The following is a 16,438-nucleotide window of genomic DNA, read 5'->3' as shown; positions in this document are numbered from 1 at the left end:
CAACAACAACAATAATAATTTATTCATACCCTCTCCATCTGCCACTCTGGGCAGTTCCCAACAGAATAATAATAATAATAATAATAATAATAATAATAATAATAATAATGCAATAAAACATCAAAGATTAAAAACTTCCCTAAACAGGGCTGCCTTCAGATGTCTTCTAAAAGTCCGATAGTTGTTTATTTCCTTGACATCTGATGGGAGGGTGTACCACAGGGCAGGCACCACTACTGAGAAGGCCCTCTGCCTGGTTCCCTGTAACCTCACTTCTCGCAGTGAGGGAACTGCCAGAAGGCCAGATATTGACGGACAGGGGTATGCGTGCCATAGGGCCTGGCCTGCACCACCAATATAGGTTGCCACCCTCAGTGTCAAAGGAAGATTTAGAAGACAATCCAGTCAACTTTGGTTCATGAAATGGAAGGGGTACCATTTTGTCTCAAGCAGCAAAGTGTATTTGCCTGGGCCTCAGGGCTTTTTGGCAGGATGTCTCACAAAGCCACTGTCACTACATGATGGAACTTCTGCAGGAGTGCAGGAGAAACAAAAATTTAATACGTATAAGGTAAAGGTAAAGGGACCCCTGACCATTAGGTCCAGTCGTGACCGACTCTGGGGTTGCACGCTCATTATTGGCCGAGGGAGCCGGCGTATAGCTTCCAGGTCATGTGGCCAGCATGACAAAGCCACTTCTGGCAAACCAGAGCAGCACATGGAAACGCCGTTTACCTTCCCGCTGTAGCGGTTCCTATTAATCTACTTGCATTTTGACGTGCTTTCGAACTGCTAGGTTGGCAGGAGCTGGGACCAAGCAACGGGAGCTCACCCCGTCACAGGGATTCGAACTGCCAACCTTCTGATCAGCAAGCCCTAGGCTCAGTGGTTTAACCACAGCGCCACCTGTGACTACCATACCTTCTGTATGAAGTCTAAGAATTCAGAGGTTGCCCAATGCAGCAGATTTTTTTTTCCCTAATACCCATCTCACACCTTAATTTCAGCTAGAAGTAACCTTGCTTCCCAGATGATTTATTGCTATTTATCAGTAGACCTGGAACATTTATGTCATGATTAATAAAAATGATCTCAGGGTACATGATTAATTATAGATCACCCACATTATCTACTAATTGGTGATTTTTGCTGCTGCCCCAGGGACATAGCATATCTAGGCATTTCGATTCCAATAGCTATTTCTCAAATGATTAAAATTAACTTGAATAGGTTGACAAATAATATTTCCAGTGATTTGAAAGGAGGGGCATTACTTAAATTTAGTACCTGAGGGGAAGATTAACACACTTAAGATGAATATTCTGCCGCCGACAATATGGTAATATGATATTTCTCTATATATTCCCCAAGTGTATTTTCAAAAGGTTAATGGGATATTTAGGAAATTTATTTGAGATAATCCTCCACCACATTTCTCACTTAAGAGAATGCAGCTGCCAGGTTCCAGACATTATTTTATACCATAAAGCATATCCTTTATCACATAAAACTGATGGAGGAATTTCTCTTCCTATTTAGAATTTTGTGGGGATCCCGATTTGGATATACGGCTTACATTAAGCTATATGTTTAACCCAAGATAGAGGAACTAATCATTATTGTGAGCTGATGGTGAGGAAATGGGGCACTGCCCCACCATAGCTGCCAAGTTATCCCTTTTTTAAAGGGATTTTCCATTATGCTGAATAGGCTTCCTCGCGAGAAAAAGGAAAACTTGGCAGCTATGTGCCCCACCAACCTCAGTCTGCCCTCAGCCAGCCTCTTTTCTTACAGCTGTATCAAGAGGTGGCTTTGCCTCTCATTGACTGTGGCTCCACCTACTTGCCTTCCACCCAACCAGTACCAATGAGCACCAGGCACTACTGACAGTGCAAACAGATGCGGAAGCTGGGGTAAGCAGGCTTTCTTTCATCTTTCATTTATTTTGTGGTTAAACCACTGAGCCTAGGGCTTGCTGATCAGGTCGGCGGTTCGAATCCCTGTGATGGGGTGAGCTCCCGTTGCTTGGTCCCAGCTCCTGCCAACGTAGCAGTTCAAAAGCATGTCAAAATGCAAGTAGATAAATAGGAACCGCTACAGCGGGAAGGTAAACGGTGTTTCCATGTGCTGCTTTGGTTTGCCAGAAGCGGGTTTGTCATGCTGGCCACATGACCTGGAAGCTATACGCCGGCTCCCTCGGCCAATAATGCGAGATGAGCGCGCAACCCCAGAGTCGGTCACGACTGGACCTAATGGTCAGGGGTCCCTTTACCTTTACCTTTTAAGACTCTAGTATGGTGATCTTGAATTGACTATCGAGTTAACACTGCATCTACTCCACCCAGAGTTGAGAGTGGAGTGATGTGAGCTAGAAGCTGGAAACAACAGGCTGAGAAGGCTGAGAGTGAGAGCAATGCTTGATTTCTGCTTGAATCCAAGGCTACAACTCCGGGGAAGCAAGTCCCTCTTGAGGGGTTATTGCTATGAGCCCCTCCATCATAGACTGAGGCTGTATATATTATATGTGTGTGTGTGAATGAACCATATATCTTAAAGACACCCAAGTCTCTGCTGTGCCTCCTTCCGAAGAAACCAAACCCTGAGTAAGTGCCTAGAACTCCTGGAATCACACACCATGCGGAGATCGGGGTGGTGTGCAAGTGTGTAGTTTACATCAAGCACAGGCATTAAGTAGCAGCCCTTTGATAAAGAGAAGGGGTGACATGGCAAGTGGCTAGGATCTCCATATCACCAGGGGAACTTCTAGGATACAAGATCATCTCTTTCCTCTCACCCTATTAATAGCAGAATTTAGCTCATTATCTTCTTTAAAATTAAGAAGGTTTGGGGCTCTGATTTAATGAAGGGGATATGCATGCCCATCACTCCCAAACTTCAATTATTTCTTTGCTCGCCTCAGGTCCCCAAGGTTCATATTGAATTAATTCTCCAACTAGTTTGCACCTTTGTATTTCTGTCAGGACCGAAAAGTTATTTTTAGCAATTTAATTTGGCCTCTCTCTCTCTCTCTCAAGTTGTCAGAGCAGGAGCCCTTCAGAAGGCTAAAGACGAAACATCTGCCTCATATTCCCTATCATATAAGAACCTTATATATAGTGATTATGTGTTTTAAGTATTCCCTTTGATATGAATATTTGCAATATTTTATCATCAATCACGAGTTAATCTATATTATTAAATCCTCACAAACAGGAATCACACCACCAGCCAATATATCAATATTTCCTAGCAAACACCGAAAAGTTAATTATACTAATTTCACACACTAACGATTTTGCCATCCGCTTATAAACCTCTGGGGCCCTCTTTTTCTTTTATTCGTATTAACCATTCCAAAACAAACTTGAAAATTGCTTCACAAGCTATGTTTTGTAACCTGGTGCTATTGCTATATTTCATTTAAATTTTCATTTAGCGTGACACTTGGTAAAATTGTCTTTCGATAAGGTTGAGAGTTGAGAGCTACATAGTATTTTTACATGTGTCATATTGGGTCAAGTCCCATTGAGCAAATGGGACTTTGATGATCCTATTTGAAGAGAAAAGGGTTCGTTGTGACAACAAAACCTCTTATATTCGGTATTATTATGCCTACAGCACTTTTCAGCATGTGAAGTACAATTATTGTTCCATTTACTTTCATCTCTTATATGACTTGCCCAGCAGAACAAGGATTTCTTTACCAACAGACTGCCTCATGGAGCTTTATAACCAGGGGGGGGGGGGAAGTGCATTTAAAAAATGGCTCTTCTGTTTCCCCTGGGGGAAAAAAGATATCCTTAAGTTACAAAATCTTTTTCTTTGCTCCTAATTTAAATAATGGGAACTAATTTAAATAATTTGGAAACTAATTCCATGTACTGTAGTTCTCCTTTATTCTGATTCTTAGAGCACCAATGGTTTTGTGACCCGTCTAAATATGGTAAACATAAGGGATGGAAGGAAAAATGTTTATACACTATCTGGACTCAACTTTATGAGCAATAATAAGGATTAGATGTGCAGCCAAAAGCAAGTAGGTAGGGGAAACACGTGGTCCCCCAAATTGCAACTTCCATCAGCCTCTGCAAACACGAGACTGAAATCATAAAATTTCACATTCTCCTACCCCCTTTTTTTAAAAAAGCAACAACAACAAAAGCAGTGCATTCAGTTCTGTACTAGGTTAGAGATTATTTGAGCCACAATTAGGACATTCCTCATTCTTAAATCTGAACAGGGCCATCTTTACCCGGGGGGTACAAGGGGTGCAGGGCACCCGGGGCACCGAATTCTGGGGGGCACCAGGAGCCCGCCACTGAAACTGCCTAAGTGTATTGTATTGAGCTGCTATGTGGCAGTGGGGGCAGGCAGGCACAAGATCAGTCGTGTCAAAGGTGTCGCGGACCCCGAGTGAAACATTGCGAATTCTTCCCAAAAAGAACTCGTATAAGTGCGCTTGCAAGGGCCCTCCTAGCTCCTCTAGAAATAAGGTTGCTCCCACAATGAAAGGTTCTCCCGTGCATGCGCATAATGCCCGCCCGTCTCATCCCTATGACCGTAAGCGCATGCACAGAGCCTTTATACTGACTCTCATTGCGTTCTTTGTCTTCTTTAGAAAAGCTTGTTTTAAATCCACAAAAAATCCACAAAAAACTCATTTTGGAGCCGCACAGGCGTGGGCACTATTTATCAAATGATAATAGTGACATAAGCATAATAAAAGTTAATTTGGGGGCTAAACTAAATTTGGGGGCGCTGGGCGGATCTTTGCACCCCAGCGGCACATATGCTAAAGACGGCGCTGAATCTGATAGTGAAACTATTCCACTAGAAGGTTTTTGCCATAGTATGCTTTGTTTTCCATTTTTATCTAATGCTCCAGATAGGTTGTTAAATTTTCTACATGGAGAACAGCATATATAAACCAGAGAGTCTGAACATTTAGAGGACACAGGTGAGGTTAGAAAACAGTTTTAGAAGACAGCATTATACAAGGCACTCTTGTAAATTCTTATTTTATTAAACTCAATGTAGCCACTGAGTCCATCTGTCTAAAATAAAAGCAGATTAAAGCTATATTAAACATAACAGAAGGTCAATGGTAATCTTCTTAACATGATTATTTAAGCTTATACAAATATATTAAAATACTTACACCCTAATCCTAAACATTTATATTGGCATATCTGCTTGCAGCACTAATTTAGCATCCTGCTTTCAGGTGCTGAGTTAGCACAGCAGTGGGTATGCTCTTTGTTAGGAATTTTTCTGCTGAATTAAAAAGTTTCAGGACCAGGCTGTGAAGTCAAATGCCAAAAATTTTAACAGGCTAATTCTAGAATCCCCAAACTATAGGAGCTTAAATGGTAGACAAGGAATCTAGTGGCTCTCTTACCATGGTTTGGGCTAGAATACCATGTAACCGCAATTTAACATTCTCTTTTACCAAGATGACAGGCCCTAATTAATCAAACTAATGGCTGTATCCATTTCCCCCCATAGGTTACTACTTCTACTTGATTGTATTAGTGCAGGCACTGAAAATGAAGTTTTACTATGTGAATCACACCCTCCTCGTGGAATTACCATTGTGTGAGGAGGGAAGAGCGGGGGTCCGCTCCCTCTGTCACATCACATCACTATCATTGCCCCCCCCCAGTGCTTCACACATTGGAGTCTGAACTGCTACATACTCAGGCTCATCATGCAATTTAGAACCCTGATCTTCCCTATTACAGAAATTTAGCCCGCAGCATGTGAAGGGCTGTGAGATAGGCAACAGTGACACGGTGGAGGCAGTGGGGACAGGGAGCATTCCCCCATGTTCCCCCTGACATGATGGTAATCCCCTGGGGGAAAGCATGCTTAATAGTTCTGGAGTTACTTGCTACTTGGTTCTATGTTCTCTGTCTCCTGAACACAACTGAGCAAAAAGCTAAATCAGGCAAGACCTAGGTCCACAGTGAATACTGGTTCACAGTGAATACTGAAACTGGAATCTCAGAATGCAGTAGAGGAGATTCAGCCATCACTCAGCTCTGAAAAGGGAAAGGGATGAAGCTCTGCAGATGTTTTTGTACTTCAATTCCCATAAGCTGTAGACAGTATGGACAATGGTGAGGGAAAGTGGGAAATGCTATGTTCCCAAAGCATTTGGAGAATGACATATTCTGTATCCCTGCTTTAGCCTTCTTCATGAAATTGTAATTGCTTCTCAGTACCACTCAAGTGGCAAGGTAAGCCAGGAGGACGGGAAACTAGACTTGGCTATTCCACAGCATTAGCTAACAGTATCATTTACTGTTTTGCAGTCTCTCATATATGATGAAGCATCATGGTAGCCTTTGTTTTGCTGACTTAAGCTTCTTTGCTGAGAAATCTCATATAACACACATACACACACACACACAATTCTTTTATGGATAAAACTTCTAAAATATTATTACATATTTCATTATGTAATTTAGGTCATCTTTCATTAACGCAAGCAAGCAGAGTACTAATTGTTAATTCAATCATGATTTGCCAGAGAAACTCAATACTTTTCCCTCTGGAAAGTACTGGAATCTGGTTAAGTAGTAATAGCGTTAAATTACAGTAATCCGAACAGCATGAAATCAAGCGATGCAAATTCCAGTAAATTCTCAAGTTGCAGATGGTAGTGGTACAAAATCGCTTCACAACACTTGCAGGGGGAGGGTCCATAGAAACAGTTTCGGACACCATGGCAACACTAGCCAGTATCACATTTCACGTTAGAAACAGTGGTGATGTGTGTGTGTTTAATAAAAACATTAACAGCCAAAAATGGTAAGATACCTAATCGTGTACATTTGCTTTTCTTTTCTTTTTTTTTTAAAGATATAAAAGTCCTTTATTGATATACACAATTAAAAACAATAACAGATAACAAACATAACATTTATATGAATTAAACCTAATATCAAAAAAGTTAGCAGAAAGAGTTTAAGAATCTAAAAGGAGAAGGAAAGAAAGAAAAAAGCAGGATCCAAAAAAGTGAAGGAAAAGAAAGAAAAAAGAAGGAGTTCAAATATGGGCATTACCTACTGTCCAATAAGGTAAGTCCCTACTTCCACCGCTTCTTCGTACAGTTACATTCATAATGTATAGCCCGTCTTTTTATAGATATCGTAATTAAGATAAATAATCAGTATGCAAGCCATCTAGTTCCAGTTCTCATATCCGACAAGATCATTCTAAGCACAACCAAATTTTAGTTCCCTTACCGTATTTTCCCAAATACTCATTTAAACATTCCCATTGTTTTCTCACTTTGTTTTTTGGTTTTTGATGAATTATGTCCGTTAGTTTGGCCAACTCTAGATACTCACACACTTTGTCAACCCATTGACCTTTGGATGGAGTATTAATACTCTTCCAATTGCTGGCTATTAACAATCTTGCAGCCGTTGAGGCGTACAAAAACAAACTCTTTTTTTCACTCGGTATATTGTTATTCAAAATGCCTAATAAATACATTTCTGCTTTTTTTTCAAATGAGATTTTTAGTAGTTTTGTGATTTCCTCGTGGATTGTTTCCCAAAATTTTTTTACCACCGGGCATGTCCACCATATGTGAAACAGGCTGCCGGGAGCTGCATTACATCTCCAACATTTATTACTTAGAGATCTGTTTATCTTTGCCAATTTTTCCGGGACCATATACCACCTGTAGTGCATCTTTATATAGTTCTCTCTTAACGTATAACAAGCGGTAAAGTTTATATCTTTTGACCAAAATTTTTTCCAATTTTCATATGGTATTCCGTAGCCTAAATCTTGTTCCCATTTTGTTAAACATTTCCCTTTTTCCCCTTCTTCCTGCTCTTTATCGCCTAGTAGCTTATAAACTTTGGCTATGATCTTATCGTTGTTAAATAGTATTTCTTTTTCAAATTTAGTTATTTGAGTGTTAATTCCCCGTGATTTGACGTCTTTATCATATGTGGCCCTCAATTGGAAAAACGAAATAATACAACAAATTAAAATACTGCAAGCACATCTGACGGTACATTTGCTTTTCTTAATTACATCTCATTGGAATTTCGGAAAGTCTGCACAGAAATATGTAGGGGGACTTCCCTTTCAAAAAGAGAGATTTTTAAAAAAGTAATCATCACCAGAAAAAAGAGAGGTCAGCATATTTACATGAAGTTATTATTTCTTAAGTCTACTGTTTGGTGCTTGCCACTGACCTTCCTGCTCAAACTCCTCTTACAGTCCCAATTATATTTCCTCCTTTCCCCTCCTAATGTTTCCTATCACAGGCTGTGGCCAAAGACTATCAAAGCCTTTTCTGCTCCTGTCCCAAGACGACTCCTTGTCCTCCCACAGTATATCCTCTTCACACCAAGTTCTCTCTCTCTCTTCCTTTCTCCCTTTCCCCCCTAACAGCAACAGGATATAGTTCTCTGAGCCAAGTCAACCCTATAGTTCCTGTCACCTACACATTCTGCTGGTGCAGTGCACACACATCCTAATAATGACAATTGGCAAAGCATTCCCCTTCCAGCATTTCCATCCCTGCATTTGGGTGTCCTCCTCTGGGAATGATCTGTAACAAGGAAACTGTGGCTCCCAGGCTCCATCACCAGTTTGTGCACATCCTCCTCCTCCTCCTCACACAACAGAGGTACCTCACATACTGAAGCTGAAAGCAGTGAGCTGTTGAATAATCCATCAATGACACATCACTTGACATATGTTTGGATGCATGAATCAGCTCTTAAGAGGTGCCATCCTACGTGATGCAGCAGTAAATAAAAGTCTTCCTCCTCATCACCAGGGACCTATGATTTCCAAGCCTTTCCAAAGCTTACTGCGCCACCAGGGAGAAGTTACATGCTTCTCTTGAACCTAGGAAAGTTTGAAACGGCACTTAGACATTTGAAAGCAGTGAGACTCCTCATGGCTTTCCAATAGTCACCAAAGTCACCATGGCATAAGGAGTCATCCTTACCCTGCCCTCCCACTAGTGAAGGCACTAAGAAAGTCACTAGAAGTCAAACGGCTTTCTAAATTTCTACAACACTGAGTGTGCAACTAGTTGCCATAGATTACCAAACTTGGGATCCCTGCATATTTTGATGCAGAATCTTTTTAAAAGAGAAGGTGCAGAAACACCATACAAATACAAAAAAATACAAGGGAGAGTGTTTTGCCTGTTTCTGGACAAAGTGGAACAAAACCAGCAATGCTGGCAATCCAAGTATCAATGGAAGTACTGTATATTCTTGCGTATAAGACTACTTTTTAACCCAGGAAAATCTTCTCAAAAGTCGGGGGTCGTCTTATACGCCGGGTCGTATTTCTTATATGGTGAGTACCGTATATCCCAAACTCTATATTTTAACTGGAAAGGTTGGGGGTCGTCTTATACGCCCAGTCGTCTTATACACCGGAATATACGGTAGTGGTTTCTGTATGTCAGGGATGAGGACTCCATGGCCCTGCAGATTTTATTGGGCTTGAACTCCCATCAGTTTCAGATAGCATGGTCAATGGTCAGGGGTCCCCACCTTCTCACTATATATAAGGGTCTGGTGACTTCTATTTCAGTGTATCTGAAGAAGTGTGCATGCACACGAACGCTCATACCTATGACAAACTTAGTTGGTCTCTAAGGTGCTACTGGAAGGAATTTTTTTTTATTTTGTTTCGACTTCGGCAGACCAACACGGCTACCTACCTGTAACATCTGGAAGGTGAGAGGTTTCATATCCCTGCTATATGTGCTGTTTTGTAAGTAATAATTTAAGAAACTATTTCAGATTCATAGTTATAAAAACTAATAATACTGGAATTATTAACATATCATTTCCCCCCCCCCCCAATGAAATAAGGGAAATGCACTACTGGTTACAAATGAAAGCTTTAGCTAGAATTACCAAAACATTGCCTGTAAGCTACTCAGGAAACTTCTAAGACAGTTTTGTTTCCTTGGTTGGGGAGTATTCTACATGCTTTCAGGTAAACTGGCTAGACGACATGATTCTTTCCCTCTGGAGTCATATAATATGAAAATTGCTTTTCAGAGGATGACATACATTGCCCAGGTTGAGAATAACAATAACTTTCTCGTTTTCTAAATATGTGAGCCTACAACAACTGGGAAAGAACTGTTTATAATGTATTGAACTATTTAATGTAACTTACTCTGCTCAGCGATAGTGCACATTTAGATCTTACAGGCAGAATGGTGGGAAATCAGTCGTCCAGAAAAGAATATTTTAAGAAAACACACGAATCCAATAAAAAAATCAAGTATGTCAAGATTGCCTATCTATGAGGCAAACAAACTTTACAGAGTTCTTTGATAGTTACATACGGACCAGATAAATATCTGCCAATCTGAGAGGCAGGAAGTCCAAGAGGAGGGAAAGTCCTTTGTCATGCCACTACCATGACTGCATTTTACTTGTGGTGGCGGCAGTGTCACAGCTGGGCTAAATACGCATCTATTGTTTCTGCTTGGCATCTTCTCTGGCACTGTCTACTCTGCATGGGCAGGCAGGTCCTTCTCAAGGAAAACTGTTGTTCTCTCTCACACACGCGCGACTTAGCACTTGAAACTGAAGAGGATCCATTGAATATGTGCATTTAATGGTAAATGACATTTACCATAAAATGGCATTTACCATTAATTCTTAAATGTTTCTTTTCTTAAGCCAGTGCCTTTGGTATATGGCAAATTTCATCCTTTCCCCCCATCATTTACAGGTAATATGAGTTCACAGTTAATGTCCCCAAAAGAAAACCTTGTGACACAATTGTTTCACAATCGGTATCTTAAGAAGCACCAGCATTCACTGAATTTCCAGACATCTGCTGTTTTCATTTTTTATGGAACTTCCTTTCATCATTTTAACTATCATTTGATGCAACGTTGTGGTTTATTTTAAAATAAAATGCCCACAACATTTGTCATTTGTCAAGGTTACCACTATGCTAAGCATAGATGATACCATGAGGTCAACTAACAGAGCACAAGGTCTAGGTACAGAAGTGCCTTCATCTTTCATGATATTTCATGCCAGCAGTGGTTAAACTTTAGATTACCTAATGAAACAACCATGTTTTGAAGTCCCTGGCTGTGTGTAATGAAAGTATATCTCTAGGCTACTATGTTCAGGGTCAAATACAGAGGGGGGGGGGGAAGAGAAATCAATCATTTACATAAGCAGCCCATCTAGCAGTCCTAAAAACCTGCTATTTGTTCAGTTTTTAAGCAGAGCATGAGGGTGACAAGGTTAAAAAGGAAGTTGGACTGCTCTGTCAAAGCTTTTCTGAAATTTAATTGATAAGCAGGCTAAGACATCCCAGGAAAATGTGGTTATTAAAGTATCTTTATAAGTGTGATTGCATGACAAATGTTCAGTTAAGTGCTGTATTTAAAACTGTCTTACCATCCCATTTCTACTACACATCCCGGAATCTAACATTTCTCCTTAGCCTGTTAAATATTGTTATGAGTTTGGGGTGTTAAGATGGATGCCAGATCCCTCTAATCTCTGAGTCCAGCATGTATTAGAATTTAATCAGGGCTTCGAATTCTTGGAATAGCCAGTATACTTATGCAATTGCTGGCTTTGGTATATCAAATATAGCAAATACATTAAAAACACAAAATCAAATGATTCGTTTAAAATACAATTCGAATTGTATTGTATTCCCTTTATTCCCTGCACACAGGGAATGAAGGACAGAGATTTAAGGTTTTGACCAGGCATTTATTAAGAGCATGTCAAATTCCACCCCAGGTTACAGTAATATCACTAACTCTGGCTGGGGGGGGGGAGCAGTTCTAAGTTTTCAAAGAAAATAAAATACCTTCAGCCATGCACTAGGAGACTGCCAAATTCTGTGTGGCTGCTATGGCAAATGCTTGCTTCCAAGCTGTATTTCTCTCGCTTTGTTTCCTCCTGATAGCTAAGGATATAATCAATACATTTTTATCCTTCCCACGGAACTGTCAGCTTTACAGTGTTAGAAAACGGAACATTTTCTTTTCGTATTTAGCTTCCTTTCACACATTGATTTTTCTTCCTGAGCCTGGAACAGAGCAGAAACTTTACATCCCCCCATTTGTTGAAACACAAACAACTTCAGCTTAAATCACTGCTCAAAGCAGCAGCTTATCCAAGTTAAGCGTTTGCTTCCTGACATCAAGAAAGGTTTGGGGAATATCAAGTGCTTTGCAAGCATTCCTCAACAGGTAAGAAGGAAACTAAATGCCTATCTTGCAATTCATAAATTTAAGGATTTCTCTTGCAATAACAGATACTGTGAGGGATCGGTGGATGGACAACTTATTTCCTGATATGCAGAATTCAATGGAACTTGGAAGAACCACTAACAGAAACCTGTGGGATTGGGTAAGAAAAAGGGGAAAGTATGGTGCTGATTTGATATGAAGAACCTATGGTTCAAATGAATGGCTGTCAAGCAATGAACACTAGATAAGAGTATCTTCAGACTTTGCACTATAGAGCTTTGCCATGCTTCAAAGAAGACCCAAGAAGACTATTTCATTCCTCTCCACAAAGTAGTTTACATAATCCCAGATGCCTCTAAACTGGCTATATTCCGCCCAGCTGCCAGTTACAGACAAGAATATATTTCCCCCAAAATGGTAAATATTACAGTAATAGCTTTAGCAACCAAGTGCAGCAGGATGAAGCTCCTTCAAGAGCTCATCAGATGCAGTTTAGCTCAGTCGAGTTAAATTAAGGTCACAGGTTCAAGTACAGCTCCCTTCAGCCAAAGAATTCTGGGATAAGCATGGCTGGTTCTATATTGCTACAGTAGGTCTGAAAAATGTGTGAGAAAGCTTGTTTCCATTTCAGCTTATTTCTATGTACAGGAAGGCTTATCACAATAGCTTTCATTTACTGGAAGTTTGCCTCGATGCAGTTTTAATTGAGTTCTAATCTACCTGTCTCACAGACTGTCCTATACCTACAGCAGTAAGCTTAGAGGGTTTTTTTTGGGGGGGGGAGTGTTCCTCTGTGGATTACTTAAGCATGGTTTCAGATGGATCTCTCTATTCAGCATGCAAAAGTTTCATTTTTACAGTGTCAAGAAGAAACATTTCAAAGCATGCTGACTAAGAAGGAGAGCTGTCCATGGTTTGACTTTCATCTCTGTTGTCTAATAACCTTGCACAACCTCTGTCCTTCTAATGTGTGAGCTCAGTAAAAAGTGGTTTACCTTGCCAGACTGCTGTAATGGTTTTCTAGAGTTTGAATACCACCCAATCAACTAAGTTTTACTCAGAACAGAACTACTGAAATTACGGGACCAAACTTAGTAATGTTCATTCATTTCCACTGGTCTATGCTGGGTAAAAGGGACGCTGGTGGTGCTGTGGGTTAAACCACAGAGCCTAGGGCTTGCCAATCAGAAGGTTGGCAGTTCGAATCCCCGTGACAGGGTGAGCTCCCATTGCTCGGTCCCAGCTCCTGCCAACCTAGCAGTTCAAAAGCATGTCAAAGTGCAAGTAGATAAATAGGTACCGCTGCAGCAGGAAGGTAAACGGCGTTTCCATGTGCTGCTCTGGTTTGCCAGAAGCAGCTTTGTCATGCTGGCCACATGATCTGGAAGCTGTACACCAGCTCCCTCGGCCAATAATGCAAGATGAGCGCCGCAACCCCAGAGACGGTCACGACTGGAACTTAATGGTCAGGGCTCCCTTTACCTTTACCTATGCTGGGTAAACCTTAGTTGACTGCAACTCTAAAGGACTTTGAGCACTTAAGAATGCAATACTAAATATTATTTTCAAGGAGCTAGTATTAGTGTGGAGGAAAGAGCAGAAGGGTACAGATTTTTACTACAGGCTATAATGTAACTTAAGTGGGGGTAGGCGAGAAATGAAGACAGGTTTGCTGTCTTCAGATGCTATCAAAAACCAATGAGCAACATTAAGCTACATCTTGAAATCTTTTGCTGCATCTTCCCCCTGCCCATTAAATAAACTATTTATATTCTTTTGCATAGAAGAGAAGATCTCCTTCTAATACTCATGTACTATAAATATAAGGTATAGATGCCTTATCATCTCGCTGGCAAGCACAGAAAGTATAGAGGGCAACCCATCTTACTAGTGAATGCTTCTAAAATAAGAGCAGAGCAGAACTCACAGAGATGATGGACGAGCAGAGTCATATCGACCTGCTATGTGAAAAATAGCCCACATTACAAAATTTCACCCGCAAATAATGTTTGCACATTCTGAAAAGGCTTGCAAGGTAAAACATGCATTAGAAAATAACTCTGTGTGTGCGCGTGCACACACAATGTACTATAACTTTGTTTTGCCTCATGTGAGATCAGTAGAAACAGTAGCATTAATCGCTGTCATTTATAGCAAATGGCTATTAGTTCAGCTGCACTGAGTAATAAACTGCATATTCCCGTCTGCCCATCCAGCAGCTCCAGTGAACATGCTGAGGCTCTAAGCCATGTGTAGGCAAACTAAGGCCCGGGGGCCAGATCCGGCCCAATCGCCTTCTAAATCCGGCCCATGGACGGTCCGGGAATCAGTGTGTTTTTACTTGAGTAGAATGTGTCCTTTTACTTAAAATGCATTTCTGGGTTATTTGTGGGGCCTGCCTGGTGTTTTTACATGAGTAGAATGTGTGTTTAAAATGCATCTATGGGCTATTTTCCCCCAAAATGTAATCTGGCCCCCCACAAGGTCTGAGGGACAGTGGACCGGCCCCCTACTGAAAAAGTTTGCTGCCTGCTCTAAGCTCTGTGCAAGCCCTTTCCCATTTTTTCCAGTATTGGGGAACAATCCAGACATTTTGCCCATGAAGCATTTTCTGACACTGAAGAGCAAGACTCACACAGCTGCACTGGAGCCCTGTTTGACTTTGGATCACAGCCATACCACACGAAAACAATACACTGTAGATGCATAAGCAGACGGTTGTAAACAATAATGAGATTCACATAATCATTTATTTATTTACTTACTTATTTAGCTAAAACTTTCTCAGTCTGAAAATGTGAGCCATGGCTTATGCCCTACCACATAAGAAAAGAGAGGAGGGAATGATTATTTTCTTACTACAGTATAACCACACCATAAAACTTTTGGTTTTCCTCTTGTAGAAAATTATATTGCCCTGTTTTCTTGTGTTTGAGCCACCATTTGCAGTATCTATATACTAATATTCCATCATAGCATTCCAATAAAAAAGAAACTCAAAATAAAATCAGTCAAAACAACAATTTAAACCACAAACCAACAATTTTAAAACAAACAAACAAACCCAGCAGGTTAAACAAGGGCATACCATTAATTTTTTCAAAATTGCCAGGTAAAAAAAAACAAAATAACAAAATAAGGGTGCATTTACTCTCCTCCAAATGGGAAGAACTATGCCAACCTGACCTCAAGAGGGAAGGAATTGCCCAGCTTAGAAGCCACTGCAGACAAGATCCTGTTCCTCATTTAAAACAGTATAAAGATCTATAGCGCTACCAGAACACAGAACAACAAAAAACAGACAAGGTGAATCCAAATCTAAATTGGATCATAACTTTGGAGGTTATCTTTAACCAACTGTCCATCAGCTGTTTCAGTCCCCCATTATTAACTCAACCTGCTAATTTCAGGAAGAGATCATCCTTCATTCTATCTTGCCCTAGGGAGGGACTTGTAGTTCTGGTCCGTGCCAGTTTTACACATTTTCATCCACAAATCCATTCCATCCCATTTTCACATTTAACTAATGTCCCAAGAGGGAGGGATTTGAACAAACAACTAGAATAAGAATCAGGTAGGCTATTCCTACCTGGAGGGAAGGGGGGGGAGCCTGAATAGCACTCCATTCTTAGGAATAAGCAAAAAATGATAATTCCTGGAGCTGTGTTTGTGAACCAGGAAGACATAATGAGACTCTCCAGCCCTTTATTATCACAATATTTTTGAGAACCCAGATACAGAAAACAAAATGTAATGTGGCACTCTGAACATATGCAGTTGACACTTGCATTTTAATGAACAGATACCATTTAGCCACAGACAATGGTATTTCCTATCACTAATACATATGCTTTAGTTTTTTATTGCTGCATAAAAATTCAATGATAGAACAGCTACATGGGGGGGGGGGTCACCAAAATCAATAACTGAGATAGGCATCTCTGAGCAATAAATTGTAAATCTGCAATAAATGATTAATTACCCACAGCTGCATTCCCAGTTTGGGAAAATGGAAAATATATTGCACATAAGCAGCATCCGCCAAGGGTTTATCTTGCCCCAAGACCATATGGAAGACTGTCCCCATAGATTCTGTATCCTGTAGTGGCATAACATCTGCTGTGCATAGCAACACTTATCTGATGTAATAAGGCCTTCTGTTCTCTGGCATTCTGAGTCATAAAACATTCATTTTTCACC

At 40.5% G+C, this 16,438-nt stretch overlaps 1 protein-coding gene across 1 annotated transcript in view; it reads right to left on the bottom strand.

Moving 5' to 3' along the window:
* Positions 1–16,438, bottom strand: part of MMP16 (matrix metallopeptidase 16) — a 178,122-nt gene that overhangs the window by 131,505 nt on the left and 30,179 nt on the right. The gene's annotated exons all lie outside the window — the stretch shown is intronic.

Source organism: Zootoca vivipara, chromosome 8 (genome assembly GCF_963506605.1).
Source record: "Zootoca vivipara chromosome 8, rZooViv1.1, whole genome shotgun sequence".
In the NCBI taxonomy this organism is placed as follows: domain Eukaryota; kingdom Metazoa; phylum Chordata; class Lepidosauria; order Squamata; family Lacertidae; genus Zootoca; species Zootoca vivipara.
This window is presented reverse-complemented; position numbering and strand designations above follow the sequence as displayed.